The sequence below is a fragment of the Pleurodeles waltl genome, chromosome 7 (assembly GCF_031143425.1).
Source record: "Pleurodeles waltl isolate 20211129_DDA chromosome 7, aPleWal1.hap1.20221129, whole genome shotgun sequence".
NCBI classification, from domain to species: Eukaryota; Metazoa; Chordata; class Amphibia; order Caudata; family Salamandridae; genus Pleurodeles; species Pleurodeles waltl.
Window position 1 is genome coordinate 493564640 of NC_090446.1, and position 20616 is coordinate 493585255.

The following is a 20616-nucleotide window of genomic DNA, read 5'->3' on the forward strand; positions in this document are numbered from 1 at the left end:
CATACCCATACACCAACATCTACTGGGTGGGAATCAGGGCTCTCCTGTTAGCCACACCCTGTGCCTCTGCAGTTGACCCATCAAATTTGGAATGCTACTATTCCTTAGGACAAAGGCATCATGCACCGACCGAGGATACTTAGCATTGACGTGGGAGAGGTACTGGTCTGCCAAGCACACCATTTGAACATTCATGAGTGGAAACTCTTACAATTCTTACAATTTCTGAACACCTTTTCATTCTGCCCGGGGGGGACAAATGCCATATGTGTACCATCAATTGCCCCAATTATGTTGGGGATATGTTCCATTGCATAAAACTCGGCCTTCACTATGGCCAAATCATGAACCTGGGGGAAAACAATGTAGCTGCACATGTGTTTTATCAGGGCAGCACTATTGAAAACATTGGCTGTGACATTCCTACTGCCAAGCCCACTGTCACTTGGAAAGAACCAGTTGCCAGGAAATGGAGTACAGATAGCACTTGCACAAGAGGGGGATCCCAGTGGGGGTGACGGATAGCAGATATCAGGCCAGGCTCCAATTGGGCACACAGCTCTGTGATTGTGGCCCTGTCAAGTCTATAGGTGAGGATAATGTGCCAGTCCTCCAGCGTTGCCAAGTCCACCAAGGTCTGTACACTGGGGTATGTCTCCATCTCCTATTCATCCGCAGCGGCAGGTATCTAAGGGACACAAGAGTGAGGAGGCTGTCACAAACTGAACATTGGAGCCACAATAGTAGTTTTCAATCTGTAAACTTCTTCTGTGACGCAGCATGAATTCATAGTGCTGCCCCCCTCTGAAATGGCATCTGCCTGTCCTGTGTGGAGGGACAGGTGGATGTGAGGTAATTCTGCTGAAGTTGTGCGCCGTGGCGGGAGGCATTTAGGAACCGCCGTGCAACTCCTCATTGGTTAATATTGGCCCCTATCGGGTACAGCGGGCAATGGTGATCTACGCCGGGGGTGACGGTATGCACCGCCGTGGACATGACCACCATTTTCTATCATATTCCTCACTTGCTACTTTACCTTCTGTAGGAGAGGACCTACACTGCATGTGCTGCTGTGACCTGTGTCTGGAACCTACCATGGCCTGTATGACCAGGAAAAGGGCCCCAGCCTTCACTTCGGAGGAGTTGGAGAGACTGGTGGATGGGGTTCTACCCCAGTACGGACTGCTGTATGGGCCTCCAGACCAACAGATGAGTACACTGTGGGCACAATGCATGTGGCATGAATGCATGGAGTTGTGTGTGTGAAGGCCTCAATGTAAGGGGGGGTGGATGTCTTCTTTGCGGTGTACACGCTGTGTGCTGAGCTATGTGTGTGCCAATGGTGATGGAAACAGGTATGGTGGGCCATATGTGTAACAGACTGGACTGTTTGTCTAATGGTGTTTTCCTGTGTGTATTGCCTCTGCAATTCAGCGCCTATCAAAAGAAGGGTATATGGCGTGCCATTGCTAAGGAGGAGCGTACCCTGGGGGTCTATGGCAGGCGGAGTACCCATTGTTGGAAACAGTGGGAGGACCTGAGACGCTGGGCATGGAAGACGGTGGAGGCCCAGCTGGGGATGGCCTCCCAATGAGGGAGGATTGCCCATCGAACTCTGACACCCCTGATGGCCACATATTGACAGTCGCATATCCATAGCTGGATTGACGCTTGAGGGCATCACAGCAGCCACAAGGGGGTGAGTACAGTGGCTATCATTCCAACTTACGGCTGGTGGGGGGGTATCCGGGTGGTGGATGTGTGTCAGTGGGTGCCCTTAGGCCAGGCCTGACATAGCAGTGTTGGTCCTCTGGTGGCTAGGGTTCTGAAGGGATAATCCTGCCAACCTAGCTTGTAAGCATCCACTACTGGTCAGGGCTGCATAGGTCCCAGGTGGGCTGCATTTGGCAATGTGTGCCCCTCCTCATGCCTTGGTGGTTAGCAATATCAGTGGTGGTGCAATGCATAGTGCGTAGGCCTGTCCCCTGTGCGTGAGGGTGCTGTGTATGCCAAAGGTGGTGTTGGTGCAGCCATTGACCCTGTTACCTCCTCCGATGGAAGCTCCCTCGTGGTGGCAGACACTTCTGAGACCACCCCAGCTACAGGTCCAGCCGCCACCCCCGTCCCAGCACTGCCCTCCCAGAAGCCCCTTATCAAGTTGCCGTGCCACCTTCTTCGCCGCAGGCACCTCAGGCCCTGCCCCAGTTAGCGCTGCTGCCATGAGTGAGGAGGCTATTGACCTCCTGAGATCCATCTCTGTAGGGCAGTCAACCATTGTGAATGCCATCCAGGGGCTGGCAGCCCAGATGCAACAATATAATACATTCCTGGAGGGCATTCACACTGGATTGGAAACCCAACAGAGATCAATCCAGGCTCTGGCCTCTTCTCTGATGGCATCCATTGTCCCCGTTTCTACCGTCTCCCCTCTAACTTCCTCTTCTCAGTCCCATTCTCCTCTACCCCAACCCATCCCAAGCACACAGCCAGACAAGCATGCACACAGGACAACACCCAAGAGTGTCACAGGCAAACACAAGCACCGCACTTCATCCCACAAGCACTCATGCAAACAACATACAGTTCCGGACACTACAACATCCACTGTCTCCACTGTCTCCCCCTCCACCACCTCCCTCCCAGTCACGCAACACTCACAACTGCATGCACTATATCAGCAGCCACTACCAGCATCATCACCACACCAAGCAGATCACACACCTCACTGGCATACACCTCCACAACATCCATGCTCATGTCCCCTGTGTCCTCTCCCACTGTGTCTGCCCCCCCCTAAAGTACACTAAATGCAAGCAGTCAGACACCCAACAGCCATCCACCTCACAACAGCATACAATCCATGCACCTGCACCCAAATCCAGCAGACAGACACCTCCAAAACCACTCCCTCGTCCTCCACTCCCATTTCTTCTCCTTCTTCCCACCCCAATGTCCCTAAGAAACTTTTCCTATCCACCATTGACCTCTTCCCTACCCGCCACCCCATCCTGCACGTATGGCCAGGCTATCACAAACCCAGCCAAGCACTTCGGCCACACAGTCCACGGCCCCATTTCCATCTGCACCTACTCATGGTGGAAAGGTTTCCAGGCCACATATACTGAAGGGCAAGGAGCCTGCGCCAGCAGGCAAGAAGGCCAAGGAGCCTGTACCAGAAAGTAAGAAGGGCAAGGAGCATGCACCAGTAGGCAAGAAGGGTAAGGAACATGCACCAGCAGCTGTCACGGAGCCCCCACCACCAAGCATGGTTTTGCATACATCCGAGGGTGAAGGGGATGTGCAGGAGCCTCCCACCACCACCAGCACCACCACAGTGCATCCATCTGAAGGTTCAGGGGATGTGCAGGAGCCCCCCACCACCACCACCAGCACCACCACAGTGCAGCAATCACCGCCAGTGGATGAAATGTGATCCTGCCTCCATGGGCTGCTGTGCGGGCTGCCCCCTCCAGAACCAGTGTGGGAGACACCCACTTGAGAGACTGTGGCCTTGCATTCCCCAGGACCAAGCACAGGGCATGTTGCCCCCTCCAGAACCAGTGTGGGAGACACCCACTTAAGAGACTGTGGCCTTGCATTTCCCAGGACCAAGCTCAGGGTATGTTGCCCCCTCCAGAACCAGTGTGGGAGACACCCACTCGAGAGACTGTGACCTTGCACTCCCCAGGACCAAGCACAGGGCATGTTGCCCCCTCCAGGACCAGTGGTCACGTCACCCACTTGAGAGACTGTGGCCCATCACTCCCCAGGACCACGCACAGGGCATGTTGCCCCCTCCAGAACCAGTGGGCAAGTCACCCACTAGCGAGACTGTGGCCCATCACTCCCCAAGATCAAGCACAGGACATATTGCCCCCTCCAGGACCAGTGGACAAGTCACCCACTCGAGAGAATGTGGCCCATCACTCCCCAAGACCAAGCACAGGACATATTGCCCCCTCCAGGACCAGTGGACAAGTCACCCACTCGAGAGAATGTGGCCCATCACTCCCCAGGACCAAGCTCAGGGCATGTTGCCCCCTCCAGAACCAGTGTGGGAGACACCCACTTGAGAGACTGTGGCCATACACTCCCCAGGACCAAACTCAGGGCATGTTGCCCCCTCCAGAACCAGCGTGGGAGACACCCACTTGAGAGACTGTGGCCTTGCACTCCCCAGGACCAAGCACAGGGCATGTTGTCCCTCCCAGAACCAGTGGGCAAGTCACCCACTCGAGAGACTGTGGCCCATCACTCCCCAGGACCAAGCACATGGCATGTTGCCCCCTCCAGAACCAGTGGGCAAGTCACCCACTTGAGAGACTGTGGCCCATCACTCCCCAAGACCAAGCATATGGCATGTTGCCCCCTCCACAACCAGTGGGCAAGTCACCCACTCGAGAGACTGTGGCTCATCACTCCCCAGGACCAAGCACTGGGCATGTTGCCCCCTCCAGAACAAGTGGGCAAGTCACCCACTCGAGAGACTGTGGCCCATCAATCCACAGCACCAAGCACAGGGCATGTTGCCCCCTCCAGAACCAGTGTGGGAGACACACACCCACTTGAGAGACTGTGGCCTTGCCCTCCCCAGGACCAAGCTCATGGTATGTTGCCCCCTCCAGAACCAGTGGGCAAGTCACCCACTTGAGAAACTGTGGCATTGCACTCCCTAGGACCAAGCACAGGACATGTTGCCCCCTCCAGAACCAGTGGGCAAGTGACTCACTCGAGAGACTGTGGCCCATCACTCCCCAGGACCAAGCAAAGGGCATGTTGCCCCCTCCAGAACCAGTGTGGGAGACACCCACTTGAGAGACTGTGGCCTTGCACTCCCCAGGACCAAGCACAGGGCATGTTGGCCCCTCCAGAACCAGTGGGCAAGTCACCCACTAAAGAGACTGTGGCCCATCACTCCCCAGGACCAAGCAAAGGGCATGTTGCCCCCTCCAGAACCAGTGTGGGAGACACCCACTTGAGAAACTGTGGCCTTGCACTCCCCAGGACCAAGCACAGGGCATGTTGCCCCCTCCAGAACCAGTGGTCAAGTCACCCACTTGAGAGACTGTGGCCCATCACTCCCCAGGACCAAGCACAGGGCATGTTGCCCCCTCCAGAACCAGTGGGCAAGTCACCCACTAGAGAGACTGTGGCCCATCACTCCCCAAGACCAAGCACAGGACATATTGCCCCCTCCAGGACCAGTGGACAAGTCACCCACTCGAGAGAATGTGGCCCATCACTCCCCAGGACCAAGCTCAGGGCATGTTGCCCCCTCCAGAACCAGTGCTGAAGACACCCACTTGAGAGACTGTGGCCTTGCACTCCCCAGGTCCAAGCACAGGGCATGTTGCCCCCTCCAGAACCAGTGGGCAAGTCACCCACTCGAGAGACTGTGGCCTTGCACTCCCCAGGACTAAGCACAGGGCAAGTTGCCCCCTCCAGAACCAGTGGGCAAGTCACCCACTCGAGAGACTGTGGCCCATCACTCCCCAGGACCAAGCACATGGCATGTTGCTCCCTCCACAACCAGTGGGCAAGTCACCCACTTGAGAGACTGTGGCTCATCACTCCCCAGGACCAAGCACAGGGCATGTTGCCCCCTCCAGAACAAGTGGGCAAGTCACCTACTCGAGAGACTGTGGCCCATCACTCTCTAGGACCAAGCTCAGGGCATGTTGCCCCCTCCAGAACCAGTGTGGGAGACACCCACTTGAGAGACTGTGGCCATACACTCCCCAGGACCAAGCTCAGGGCATGTTGCCCCCTCCAGAACCAGTGGGCAAGTCACCCACTTAAGAGACTGTGGCCCATCACTCCCCAGGACCAAACTCAGGGCATGTTGCCCCCTCCAGAACCAGCGTGGGAGACACCCACTTGAGAGACTGTGGCCTTGCACTCCCCAGGACTAAGCACAGGGCAAGTTGCCCCCTCCAGAACCAGTGGGCAAGTCACCCACTCGAGAGACTGTGGCCCATCACTCCCCAGGACCAAGCACATGGCATGTTGCTCCCTCCACAACCAGTGGGCAAGTCACCCACTTGAGAGACTGTGGCTCATCACTCCCCAGGACCAAGCACAGGGCATGTTGCCCCCTCCAGAACAAGTGGGCAAGTCACCTACTCGAGAGACTGTGGCCCATCATCTCTAGGACCAAGCTCAGGGCATGTTGCCCCCTCCAGAACCAGTGTGGGAGACACCCACTTGAGAGACTGTGGCCATACACTCCCCAGGACCAAGCTCAGGGCATGTTGCCCCCTCCAGAACCAGTGGGCAAGTCACCCACTTAAGAGACTGTGGCCCATCACTCCCCAGGACCAAACTCAGGGCATGTTGCCCCCTCCAGAACCAGCGTGGGAGACACCCACTTGAGAGACTGTGGCCTTGCACTCCCCAGGGCCAAGCACAGGGCATGTTGTCCCCCCCAGAACCAGTGGGCAAGTCACCCACTCGAGAGACTGTGACCCATCACTCCCCAGGACCAAGCACATGGCATGTTGCCCCCTCCAGAACCAGTGGGCAAGTCACCCACTTGAGAGACTGTGGCCCATCACTCCCCAAGACCAAGCATATGGCATGTTGCCCCATCCACAACCAGTGGGCAAGTCACCCACTCGAGAGACTGTGGCTCATCACTCCCCAGGACCAAGCACTGGGCATGTTGCCCCCTCCAGAACAAGTGGGCAAGTCACCCACTCGAGAGACTGTGGCCCATCACTCCACAGCACCAAGCACAGGGCATGTTGCCCCCTCCAGAACCAGTGTGGGAGACACACACCCACTTGAGAGACTGTGGCCTTGCCCTCCCCAGGACCAAGCTCATGGTATGTTGCCCCCTCCAGAACCAGTGGGCAAGTCACCCACTTGAGAAACTGTGGCCTTGCACTCCCTAGGACCAAGCACAGGACATGTTGCCCCCTCCAGAACCAGTGGGCAAGTGACTCACTCGAGAGACTGTGGCCCATCACTCCCCAGGACCAAGCAAAGGGCATGTTGCCCCCTCCAGAACCAGTGTGGGAGACACCCACTTGAGAGACTGTGGCCTTGCACTCCCCAGGACCAAGCATAGGGCATGTTGCCCCCTCCAGAACCAGTGGTCTTGTTTCCGCATCCGGCTGAGGTCCCCTCCTCCTTCCCCCAGAGGTGCCTGCCTATTTGCCAACTGATGCCCCTGCAGTATGCTCTCTGTATTGATGCAGGTGACAAGTGGGTGGCCATGTGGGCCACGCAGACTGAGGACTGGGCAGTGTCCCTTTTTCTGTACATTTGTAGATATCTGTAACATTGGCTAAGTTATTTTTTTACTGTGTTGATAGTATTACACTCACTTTAGTAAGTTCTTTTTGTCCTTGAATTATTCAGCCGATTTAGGGGGATTAACTTGCTGTCTTGTGCATCTGGTTGTGTGTATGGGGTGTGTGTGTCACTGTCGTTTCCTCCCCACCCTTGTGTGCTAGGCGGCTGTAATCACCATTGTCGTCTTCGCCGGCGTTGGTGTTCGCGGTGGAGCAGAATGTAGAATATCATCGGAAATACATATAGTTCTGGTTCGATGGCAGCGTGGTTGTTCCCTGTGTCCCCAATCATGAGTCTTTTGACTTCTGAGCTCTATTTCTGCCAGGCTTTTGATGTCGTTGGTACTACCCCGGAAAAGGTGGCGGTTTGAAGGGCCTTAATATCGTGGGCGGAACATTGACTTCCGCCTGGCTGTAGGCGGCTACCGCCATGGCGGCTGTTGTGTCTGCCCTGGCGGTCGGTGTGGTACATTGGCTGTCTTTCAGGGATCTTTCCGCCATGGTCATAATTTAGCAGTAATTACCGCCGGCCTGTTGGCAGCATTGCCGCCACTTTATCACCGACCGCCAGGGTCGTAATGAGGGCCATGGTCTTTTATGCAATGGAAAAACAGACGGCTTCTAACAGGGACCAGATATACACATTTGAGAGAGTTCTGAGACCATTCTTAACACATATCAAGAATTCTCAGGTTGTGGAGGCAACCCAAATACGATGTCAGAAAAAAATCAGATAATCACAAATTTATATGACCTCCAGGTTCGTATGTGGAAATCCACAGAAAATATAACCTTAATGTAAGGCGTTCATTCTGACTGAGGTCTGCAAGCAAAGCAAGATGATACTAGTTTAAGAAGTTCATATTCTCAAATATCTCTTTGTACTTCTTTTCTTTGCGATGAAATATGAAACTTTCAATTTTTATAACGCTTCCTATCATGGGACTACTGTTATGTCCACTCCATTTAGAAAACTTAAATAAAGCGGTTAGAAAACTTAGTTTTATTGCTTGGGGAAGAGAAACTGTAATCTGTGTTAACTCTCAAAATCAGTTTCTATTATTTTGGAAAAAATATAGGAATCCATTTTTTCTTTTAAGTAAATATAGGCAATTATTTATTTTGATCTGCATTTTCTTATGGAAAATGTGGCTGTTTCATTTTACTAAATGTACATTTGTTTCATGCATTCCCCACAATTATGTGCATTCTGTATTTTTCTGTGAAAAGTATGTATTTTGGGGGTGAAAATATCTACACATCATAAAGACTCAGCAGAAAATAGGAATACCTATAATAATTTCTAGGAAATATCTGCATTCTGCAAATTGTGGACATTCTGTGATGTGTGCCTTTTGTGTGGAAAATATGACCATATTTTTTTTGCAGGCACCTATAGTAAAGGTACGGAATGGGATGTAACTCCTGCACCACGACCCAAGGTGTCCTTTGCCACTGATTCCATCCCTTATTGCATTGCTACATCCCGCAGTGCTCTCGTCAGCATTGTATTCTCCCTCTCAGCTTTCTTAACTCTATCTTCATACCTCCCAAGGGAGGTCTATTGGAGCCAGAACCCAGCCACGGGCCTCTGTGTCTTGCTGCTGGTGTGGTCTTCTCTGCTGCAGGAAAGTGATTGCCACGCCTAAAAGATACACCGAAAAGCACACTTTAAGAAGAAAGCAAATGTAAACAGATCTCCACTGGGACACAAAACTTTGTTATGTTTCACTTTTGTAAGACCTTTTTAGGTCGCAGCCGACCAGACAGCGCATCTGTCTGGCTTTCTAAAGACATCTTGGGGACTTTCAGAAAGTTGACCAAGGAATACATTCCGCCTGCTGATTACCACTGACTTTGTGGTTTGTGAGTCACATTTTCTGGCTTTTTATTTGCTGGCTTTATTCAATTAAGGCTCTCCAGATTCAGTTTGTCCCTCCTGTTGCCTAAACCGTGTTTCCTGTATTCTTACACAAACTCCCTTTCTGTAAACAGGCCTTTAAATCTTGTTCTTATTTTGTCACATTTGCTGTGCATTCAAAGCATGAAGGCAAATGTCAGGTGCTCTGTTCTGGGGGCGCTTGTTCACTTTTCTTTCTCTGACTTCAAAGTGAGAGTATCTATGTGACAATTTTGCTGAATACTGGGGGTAGGAAAGAGTTTTTTTCTAGCACACAACATTTAAATGAACTGTGAAAGTATTTCAGAATATATCAGAATTAGGTACATAAATGAAGCAACTTTTTTTGTTATTTTTGAAGTGTGTTGGAAACAAATACTTTAATATGATCAAAACAAATCATTACACTAGCTGATGCATTTTCCACACATTTTATTTTGTACACTGTATAGTTCTATTAGTAAAATTGTATGCCTGTGCAAATGTAATCATTTCAATTGAAAATGTGTTGTCTGCAATGGCAGAACGCTACACTGCCATGTATACTCCGCTCTACGCCACTCCACTCTACTCCGCACCACTCCACAAGACTGCACTCTACTCTGAACCACCCCACTTTACACCACTCCACTCTACTGCATTCAGCACCACTCCACTCTATGCCACTGCACTATGCCACTTCACGCTATGGCTCTCTACTTTACACTGTACCACTTTACTCTATGCCAAAGCACTCTTGGCCACTCTACTTTACACCACTCCAGTCTAGGCTACACAAATCTATTCTGCACAACTCCACTCTACGCCAATGTAGTTTATGCCAATACGCTCTACGCCAATGCACTTTACTCTAACACTGAACTCTATGCCCCTGCATTCTACCCTGCTATGTCAATTAGTTGTTGCCAAGTAAGGGATACTTTGTCCACTGAGCATCCTAGTTCTCCCAGAGGCTTCAATGACAAAACTGGTACTCCAGCATTTACACTAGGGATAGGCAAAAAATTCCCCTCCACCAGCAGAGTTTGCAGAGTTTTGCCCACTCTACTTTTCACTTGGAGCGCAGGGTTCGGGCAAAGCTCTGCCAACCGCCACGAGCAGCAACAAGAAACTTCGTCCTCTCATGTGCCATGTGGTGCAATTCGCTATGATTTTACAGCGCAGAAGACACTTCCAGCGCTAAAAATCAGCAAGAGCAGCGCGACGTGTCGATTGCGCCAGGTCAAGGAACTCTTTGGAATCTCAGAGTTTTTATGTAACTGCAGAAATACAGAGTAAAGCTATGCAAGCTCCACCCACCCCTAATTTACACTTGTCTCCCCACCTAGAATTCTCCCACTGTGAAACCGTTTAGCCATCGTTGGACTTCTTTCACTTCTTAAGGTGTAATCGTATAGTGGTTATTCTCTTGAACAGCACATAAGTCTTCTTTGGTATATCTTCACGTTTGTAAGCACAGATGAGGAGGTAATGCTTTGATCAATTACTGATAACCAATTCCATATTCCTTGCCCAGTCTTTATCTCTCACCCTCCCTTGCTGTGTGGACGTATGCCTATTCAGAAGTTAAGTTTGTGGATCTGTGGTTTAAAAGTCTTATAGAAGGCCACGGAGCAAATTGGTCAGAACTGGTTTGTGGTTGCATTTGTCCTGTCTGGGAGATAACTGGCCTGGCAGTTTCTCCCTGGACTGTCTGCTCCTATTTGACCAGAACCAAGTCTGATCTGTTCTGGGTTATTTCCGTCTAGAATGTCTGAGATTAATTCATGCAGTCTTTCCAGCACTTTTTTGTTTTTCTACGTGAGGCCCCCAGGGCGACGGGTACATACAGAAGTGGGTCCCATGTTCACTGTGGCCTTGGACTCAAGTGCACCTCTTTGAAGAAGAAAAGTAAGGCTAATACTAGTCTGGGGTTGCTTCTCCTTACGTCTGGAGAGGACCCTGACCGGCAGTTGGAGCTTTAAAGATCCATTTGGAGCAGAATTAAGATTGAATTTGCATACAGCTGCAACGGCTGCCACAAATGTTAAGTGGGGTTGAGACGGCGACAGGGGAAACGTTTAAAAAAACAAGAAAAAACACTTACAGTTTTTGTTGCGGCGCCTGTCTCCTGCCGACTCCAGCCAACTTGTTCCTCTTGTGGTGTCCCAGCATTCGCTGGAACACCAGCACAGGCTCCCCAGCAGTGCTGGTGCTGCTTTCATGCTAAGCATAGCATGAAAGCAGCATGAGGATTGGTCTGCCGCTCAAACACAGCCCTGGGATCTGTGCAGTTTCTCCAGCCCCGGTTGGGTTTGGAGAAACCTAAGTGTGCGTTTGTGTTTGGCCGTCCTGAGATGGCCGGCCAAACACACATGCGCACATAGGTGCACTCTCCACTCCGTCCCCCTCCCGTGGACCTGCACCGCCCCTCCATGTACTGCTGGCTGAGCCAGCAGAAGAAAAATAAAACAATATTGCAACTATCGTTTTATTTTTCATGTGGTGGCTCAGCCAATGAGGTGACGCTCCTCTGCTATTGCGGAGGAGCCACCCCTGTTTGCAAATGGCTGGTGTCTGTCTACAGTGGCATAGTGGGCAAAACAGAAATGGACATGAATGCATCCTCGGGTGATTATCTTTGGCTCATACTAATTCAAGCATTCCAAATATCGTCTTTTTGATTTACTCAATATCTAATGTAAACCTTGTGATTTAAAAAAAAACTGTTAACTTGTTTATGCTACCAACGGAGAAAAGGGGGTTTAACCAAATGCTGGGACATTTCTTTTTTCAAAAATATTTTCAGATATGTTTCTAGCCTGGCTAATATAAGAGCTGAAGAAGGCATCCTTTGCTTTATATATGTTTATATGACATCATCCCAAGTGTCAGAGAGCAGAGATGGAATGAGGACAGATGTTTCATCCACGCCCTTTCTAGTTTCCCCATTTCCTACCTTTGTCTGTTGCATTCTTAAGAGTACCAAGGGGTGAGCGTTTAGATCACTTCCCTTTCTTTTTATGTGGAGCTGAGGCCCTGTGCCGTTGTAACGTGGGGGGGGGGGAACCTGGACACGGCGTTGACTGAACTCATGGGTTTGGTTTTTGATGTGACTCCTGAACAAGGTTTCTCTGGAACAGAGTGCTGGTATCACTTTCCCACGAAAGTTTTGGAGCGGACTGTTAAAGAAAATCCACACATAGGTCAGTTTTGGTCTGAAAGGGTTTATTAACAAAAAGAAAATTAATAGCCGGTTAATCACAGGTCCAGCGGACCCGAATTTCCCCTATAAGACTGGGATGGAGGCTGCTCAATGTGCAAAGGCAAGGCAGGCGTTTATAATATTTTTTAAACAGTTATGCAATGAATGAGGTGCGGTTAAATACAGCAACCATACAGGTGCCGAGACTGACATCAAAAGAAGCGAAGACCACCTTCTGTTTGTTTCAAACATGTAAACGTTTGGGCCAGGCACACTAATCAACACCGGAGTCAAGATGTGAAAGAGAAGCCCCAAATATCACAGTCTGACACTCCCGTTTAGCATTTATTAGCAGGAGCACAAAAACATGGCTGAAGCAAGGTACAGTTACCCTAATCAAAGAAAGTATTTCACACGAACATTATAATGGTTGCCGCGTTCAAGACATTGCTCTACGAAATCGGTGGTGCAGACTGAATTGTAATACATTAAAATATCTTCTGAGGGAGACTGCTGGATGCTAGCAGTCAGGCGTTTGATGGATTGGGACGAAGGAGTGGAGAGTGGCATATGGGAGGTGGTATTTCAATAAATGATTGCAACACACCCCATTCTTTCCTTCCATACCTAGGTGTCTGATGAAGAAACCTCCTGGAAGAGGTAATCCGTTGGAATGTGTTAAACCAGATTTCCGCTAATCTCAGGGGGTCGATGTTATTTTTCCGAATCCTGTCATGTAGTTCTTTGGGGTGGGTATAGGCTGCACTATCAGTGATAAAGGATGCTTTAATGTAGTGTAACACTTTTTGTGGTAAATGGGGTGTGAAGTGGAAGGCGCTTCATTTGGGTGAGATAATTATGTGTTTCTGTGCATTTTAATCAATTTGTCGAACGCTTTCAATACACGAAATGTGGGTATTCCCTGTGGTGGTTAACTAGTCGGAGTCCGCTTCTAGTCAAGGGTCGTAGTCTGAGAGCACGCCAGAGTGGCACTGTACTACAGTGAAGTGCAGCAGTGATCGGGGGGGCAAGCAAAAGCAACGCTAAGAGACTGAGGACTGATGGTTATTTCACTGCTGCAGTGACGGCGAACGGCTAACTCTGACACTGTCTTTCAAAATGCGAGTGCCCACGCGTGAGCATGGTACACCCTCACAACGCCCATGGGACCCCACCCCTCCCTGGTGAAGAGTAATGCAACACGGCGACTTGCGCTGCACTGCATTACTCCATATATTCGTAGCCATTCAGAGCCAAGCAAAATGGCTCTGCGTGGCTTCAAAAATCTGACTTAAGGTTTGCATCACTCTTGAACCACGTTGCGTGTTACGAGAGCGACGCAAACCAGGACATAAATATGGTGCCCAGTGACGTCAATGGATTCTACTGTACAGGGATTGGGGTCAGCTGGAGCTAAGCTTTGAAGCTGAAAGGGACACTACTCACCAGGGTTGCAGTAAAGGAGCACACTCTTGCCTCATATGGTTCTTGCTCCGCCATCACTCAACATACACTACCAATTGGCAAAAAAAGTCTTCTGAAGGGAAGCCCTGGCTGACAGAATACCTACCCTGGAAAGCAATCCTTTGCATCCCCCTCCTCTCACGAAGCCAGCTGTTCTCTGGATTTCTGCTGTGTTATGTTGGACCTCGGTGTGGCATTTTGTGGAAGTTTTGGAAACCATTTACCTCTTTGGATTTGATTGCAATTGATTTTGCCGGTCACTGGTAATATTTGAGGCAGTTAGCTGTGCTAGTGTTTAATTCTTTTCTGTGCAGTGTGCCTATGCGAGTTCCAGCATGATTGTCCAATGACACTTGGATTTTACACAGGCGTACGTTTTCATGTCCCGCAAAGTCGCCATGTTGGAAGACGGATTGCAGTCGTCTGTTCAATGTTTTAAATATTGATAACTGGAATTTGCCTTCATACAATTGTTTTGTGTTATGTATAATTGGAGCTTCCATAGCCAGTTTTGTTGTAAGGTGTGCGTAGAAAGAGTTCTTTTTTAACTATATGTCTACCATCAAGGAAGATAATTTTACACCTAACAAGGTGAAAGGCATTTTATTACACTCGTGAGGACCAGGAAGAGTAAGGCGTTAGATAGAGAAGACAGTTAGATGGCCTGAAGAGACAAAGCTTTTCAAACGCCCTGCATAACCTAGTTATTCACTTCTCACGTGCATTTTGCATTGCAATAGAAAGGTGTTCTTTCTTCCACTAGAAGCAGAAAGATAAAGAATCTCTTGATGATTATGTTGCTGCTTTAAAAAAAACTGTCCATTAATTGTTGTTTGATACTTTACATGATGTGTTGATCAGAGACCAAGGACATGATTTAGAGTTTGGCGGAAGGTATTTACTCCATGAGGGTGATGGAGGAAAATTATCTATTGCCCTGGCGGAGAACCCATCCACTGAATTTAGAGTTGTCCTCCGGCCTAGTGGAAAACACTAATGATTGGCAGAAACTGCGGCCATGGCAGTTACAGTCAATGAGTTAAACGTTTGACAGTAGACTCTGTCAAACATGGTGGCCACACATCAAACCTTTAAAACGTTTTTATTTCTTCAAAAACAACATCCCAAAGTGGGATTTTGTTTTTGAAAAACTAATGACACTCACACCATAGGTGTTCTCTCTCTTGGTATGGGAGTCATTTAAACGCTTTTACTGCCCCTTACTGACTTGTTTTTCAGGGCAGGACTGGAGAGTAAAAAATGGCCATTCAACACTTCCACTCTAAATAGGGCTGGAGCTGGTCGAATGACCAAACCTACGAAGGCCCATGCTTTGTAGGGCCCCAGGAAGATTATGTCAGTGACAGAGATGTGTAGTCTCCGTTGCTGATATACTTACTGTCCCCCGACTGTAAATCAGGCAGCCAGATAATCAGTTTGGCAAAGCAGGAATTCCATTGTGATGGAGTACCCTCTGCCAAACTCTAAATTTTCCCCCAAATTATTATGCATAATAATAACCAAGTGTAGGGGTTCTTTGCCCCGGTAATGGAAGACGACTACTCTCGATGGACTTTATAATACTTTTTATTCAATATACTCTGTCTGTATAGTCACTTGCGTTCAGTTTATAACTATCTGTCTGGTTTCTTCCTTTCTAGTTTCTCTTCTTTTCCTGGGTCTGGGGATCACTTAATGTCCTCCTTATTTTCTCTTTTTTTTGTAGGTGTGTCCGTTGCTGAAGCGTCTCACCGTCGTGGAACCCCAACGAGAAACGGGAAACTGAAAACCACGGTAAGTGGACTTATCTTTTCCTTCTTTAAAGTTAAAGGCCAAGGAGTGCGGGCATACACCACCACACTAGCGGAAGCAAAGTCAAGTGACTAATCTTATCATAACCAGTAAGTGATCTTTGTGTGAGTAACAAACTTTCTAGTGAATAGTCGGTGTGGGACCCCAGGCCAGGTAAGGGTATGTGTTCAACAGACTGTTCTCCAAAACATTCGACCTCTTTTGAGGAGCCCTGTCTTATAAGAAAAATAAATTTAAAAAAATATACACAGAGAAGCAAAATAAAAAAAAAAACCTTAGCGATCCCTCTACCAGCAATATCCCGAGGGATTCTGCAAGCAGGCATGGCTGGCTCTGGTGCTCATCCAATCTCTCCGGGGTGAAGTTTCACTTGGAGTCGTCATGGACGACGCTCCCTCCGTCCTGGTTTTCGTCATTGTCCCGTCCGCGATCTCCTTCTCTTCGGCCGCTTCATCCAACTCAGCTTTCCGAGACGCTGCGCTGTTCATGCAGGTCCAGTTTTCCTTCCCGATGTCCAGGTTGACGTCGGATGAGGCTACTTCCGGGAGCTGAAAGGCACCCCCAGGGCACTGTTCTAGGTTCCCCGGGGTATCATAACGAAGCAGGGTAGCGCCGACCCTGCTACACCAAATTGTACAAAAAAAGAGTGTGGTTAAATGGTGATGGCACCTTAAAGGACTTGATGGCCATTGTATGTAATTATGAGTTATCTGAAAGGCGTGCAAGATCTTTACTCTATAGAATTAGGATAGACAAATACTTCAAAATTAGCAAATCCTATCAGGATACCCCTAAGAAGCAACCTTCTTTAGTGTCAAATAAAGGTTTTTATAAGAAAAGAATAGTTGATCCTAATGTGAAGTGCTATACAGGGAGTGCAGAATTATTAGGCAAGTTGTATTTTTGAGGATTCATTTTATTATTGGACAACAACCATGTTCTCAATGAACCCAAAAAACTCATTAATATCAAAGCTGAATATTTTTGGAAGTAGTTTTTAGTTTGTTTTTAGTTTTAGCTATGTTAGGGGGATATCTGTGTGTGCAGGTGACTATTACTGTGCATAATTATTAGGCAACTTAACAAAAAAATATATATACCCATTTCAATTATTTATTATTACCAGTGAAACCAATATAACATCTCAACATTCACAAATATACATTTCTGACATTCAAAAGCAAAACAAAAACAAATCAGTGACCAATATAGCCACCTTTCTTTGCAAGGACACTCAAAAGCCTGCCATCCATGGATTCTGTCAGTGTTTTGATCTGTTCACCATCAACATTGCGTGCAGCAGCAACCACAGCCTCCCAGACACTGTTCAGAGAGGTGTACTGTTTTCCCTCCTTGTAAATCTCACATTTGATGATGGACCACAGGTTCTCAATGGGGTTCAGATCAGGTGAACAAGGAGGCCATGTCATTAGATTTCCTTCTTTTATACCCTTTCTTGCCAGCCACGCTGTGGGGTACTTGGACGCGTGTGATGGAGCATTGTCCTGCATGAAAACCATGTTTTTCTTGAAGGATGCAGACTTCTTCCTGTACCACTGCTTGAAGAAGGTGTCTTCCAGGAACTGGCAGTAGGACTGGGAGTTGAGCTTGACTCCATCCTCAACCCGAAAAGGCCCCACAAGCTCATCTTTGATGATACCAGCCCAAACCAGTACTCCACCTCCACCTTGCTGGCGTCTGAGTCGGACTGGAGCTCTCTGCCCTTTACCAATTCAGCCACGGGCCCATCCATCTGGCCCATCAAGACTCACTCTCATTTCATCAGTCCATAAAACCTTAGAAAAATCAGTCTTGAGATATTTCTTGGCACAGTCTTGACGTTTCAGCTTGTGTGTCTTGTTCAGTGGTGGTCGTCTTTCAGCCTTTCTTACCTTGGCCATGTCTCTGAGTATTGCACACCTTGTGCTTTTGGGCACTCCAGTGATGTTGCAGCTCTGAAAAATGGCCAAACTGGTGGCAAGTGGCATTGTGGCAGCTGCACGCTTGACTTTTCTCAGTTCATGGGCAGTTATTTTGCACCTTGGTTTTTCCACACGCTTCTTGCGACCCTGTTGACTATTTTGAATGAAACGCTTGATTGTTCAATGATCACGCTTCAGAAGCTTTGCAATTTTAAGAGTGCTGCATCCTTCTGCAAGATATCTCACTATTTTTGACTTTTCTGAGCCTGTCAAGTCCTTCTTTTGACCCATTTTGCCAAAGGAAAGGAAGTTGCCTAATAATTATGCACACCTGATATAGGGTGTTGATGTCATTAGACCACACCCCTTCTCATTACAGAGATGCACATCACCTAATATGCTTAATTGGTAGTAGGCTTTCGAGCCTATACAGCTTGGAGTAAGACAACATGCATAAAGAGGATGATGTGGTCAAAATACTCATTTGCCTGATAATTCTGCACTCCCTGTAGATGCGCAATTGTTGACCACTTGGCTAACAGCAAAAAGTGTCCTGCAATAATCTAAATATGCTCTGGGCGTGGGATGGGTGGATATTTTGTTAAAGTGTGCAAAACAAAATATGAAAAAATAAGGCCCAGTAAAAGTAATGGCTGGAATTCTTCTAATAGCGAGAAATCACACAAAGGCAATTGTGTGTTAATCCTAGAGGGCAATAATCAATGAAATGTCCTCGACTTAAATAAAAACTCTAGAATAAACCAGCATGCAAAATGAAGATTGGTGAAATTCAGCTCAATATAGGGTAAACTTAGGATCCCACCAAGCCAATTGTAGACAAAATGTGTGGAAAGGTACGTTGTTGGTGCAAATTGCTATAACGACCTGATATAAATCCAGATAATTTTACTGGTGAATCGATTTCCATGCTTGGGGTCAGAGTGGTGAGCTTGAATGTAAAGGGAGGAGGGCCATCAGAAAAGTTTATATTGCTGACAGCGAACTTTGGAATTAGGTTGGGTTGACCAATGATCCCTTGATATCAATTTGAATCCAAACAGTCCTGGTCAGGTCTTATTTATTGGGGAAAGTGTAGAAACAGCTTGTAAGGGCTTAGAAGAGTGAAAGTGTTCTCTGGGGTACTGGTAGATGTGAAGATTTTATCCTATGTAATGGTTTAAAAGAGGTTGTCAGTCGTGTGGCTTACAAGGCTGAGGACATACCAATGATTGCCAGGGACAAATTGGAAGAAGGAATAAAGACACTAATGGAGGCTCACATAACTGAGCCAGTAGAGTCCTCAGAATGGATTGCCCCACTAGTCATGGCCAGACGTGTCAATGGGAAACTACGTCGGTGCTTTGACCTAACGGACAGACACAAAAATATCCCTCTTGATAAATTTCCTCACACTAGGATTAATTATTTTCTGATGACTACCAGAGGTCACGGTTAGTTTCCTGTGATTGCTCTATATTCTGTTTATCACCAGGAACCTGGAGAGAGGAAGAGTAGAAGCTTGGTGGTAGTTATTACACCAATTAGGTGCTTGTTTTAAAAGTATGCCGTTTAGCCTTGTATATGTGGCTGCTGTTTTCAAAAGCTCATGTATAAGATTTTTATGGATGTTAAAAGTATTCTTTTCTTCCAAGATGACATTTCTGTGAAAGAATAAGGAAGGGCATGATAAAACTTTTAGGAAGATACAGGGAGTGTTAGAAAGAAAGGGTTTGACAAATGAACACTGTTAGTGCAAACATGCAGTGCAGGAAATAACATACCCAGGACAGGAGAATGGACAAGATGCTATTGAAGGAATTGCTAGATGCCATTAGGGAGAGCTGAGCACAATGCCGCAAGGATGAATTACGATTATTCTTGGCTTTTGTGGAATTCTATTCTAAGCTTTTCAAATTCTATGCTGAAAAATCTCACGTGCTGAGGCAATTGTTAAGCAATAAATGTAAATATGATTGTACTTGTGAAGCCAATAATGTGTTTGCCACTACGAAAAAGCAAATTTGCGATGCTAAGACACTTCAGGGTTTTGATTCCACATCTGAAAGCATTATCTCTAGTGATGCCATCAAGAAAGGGTTGGGGAAGTTATCAGTCAATGAAATAGTGAGGGCAAAGAAGTGATAGTGGCTTTTGTTTCATTGTCTCTCACTTACTGAAGAACGGTTCTTGGCTACTGACAGGGAGGCTCTGGGATTTGTGTGCACGGCAGAGTATTTTCAACCTTTTATGGGGTAGGCCGTTTGAGTCAGGACTGACGGTAGCCACTGTTGAAGCAGATATGCTAATTAGAAAATTATTAATGATGTTTATGTGTTTTGAATAATGAAAAGTTGTAGATAAATTAATCTTAGAAAACAATTATGTGCACGTTTGAAAATGTGCCCTCGGGAATGTCAGCCATTTATACGATATTGTACTAAAATAACTGATAGTGAGAAAAAACAGAAATATATATGAATAATGTAGTAATATGTCACAATGAGATGTATAACCTATGTTTTACATTAACTCACAGTACTAACTTAGCTGAAATAAAGGCCTAGCCTTCCTAGGCCTTGCATACGAAGAGCTGAAATACTAAACGCCTTGCAAGAAATTGGATGAATGAACTGTCCCTGAACCGCCCGATGTTAAAGTTGCTTAGCTAGAATTTTCTGCAATGTACAGGCGGACAGGAGATGATGAAGACAATTTGATACAATTATGTGTAGAGTAGGCTAAATGTACTTTCCCAGGACTTGAACGATGAAGGCACTGACTGAAGAGGAATATGCAACAATCTTGATACCTGAAGAGCCGGATGATGAGGACATCGTATGGCGAACCAATCCACATCTTGTGAACGAATTGATATTAAAATTGGTAGTTTTGGTAAACAAATACTATAGGTTAAAGTCGTATCTGCTGACTGACTGACCAATTAGGAATTAGAGGGACGGACTGGGAGACCCTAATAAAAAGTCATTACAAGGGGGGATGCGGGGAGATGCGAGGGGAGAATTGATGACGTCAGGAGAT

General features: G+C 47.6%; 1 long non-coding RNA gene across 1 annotated transcript in view; it reads left to right on the forward strand.

The window, feature by feature from the left end:
- The window catches only part of LOC138304252 (uncharacterized), an 86662-nt gene extending 71024 nt beyond the window's left edge, over positions 1-15638 (forward strand). Inside the window, exon 3 of the long non-coding RNA XR_011205526.1 lies at positions 15570-15638. This is a non-coding gene — a long non-coding RNA (uncharacterized lncRNA). The remainder of the gene's footprint in view (positions 1-15569) is intronic.
- The last annotated feature ends 4978 nt before the right edge of the window (positions 15639-20616 follow it).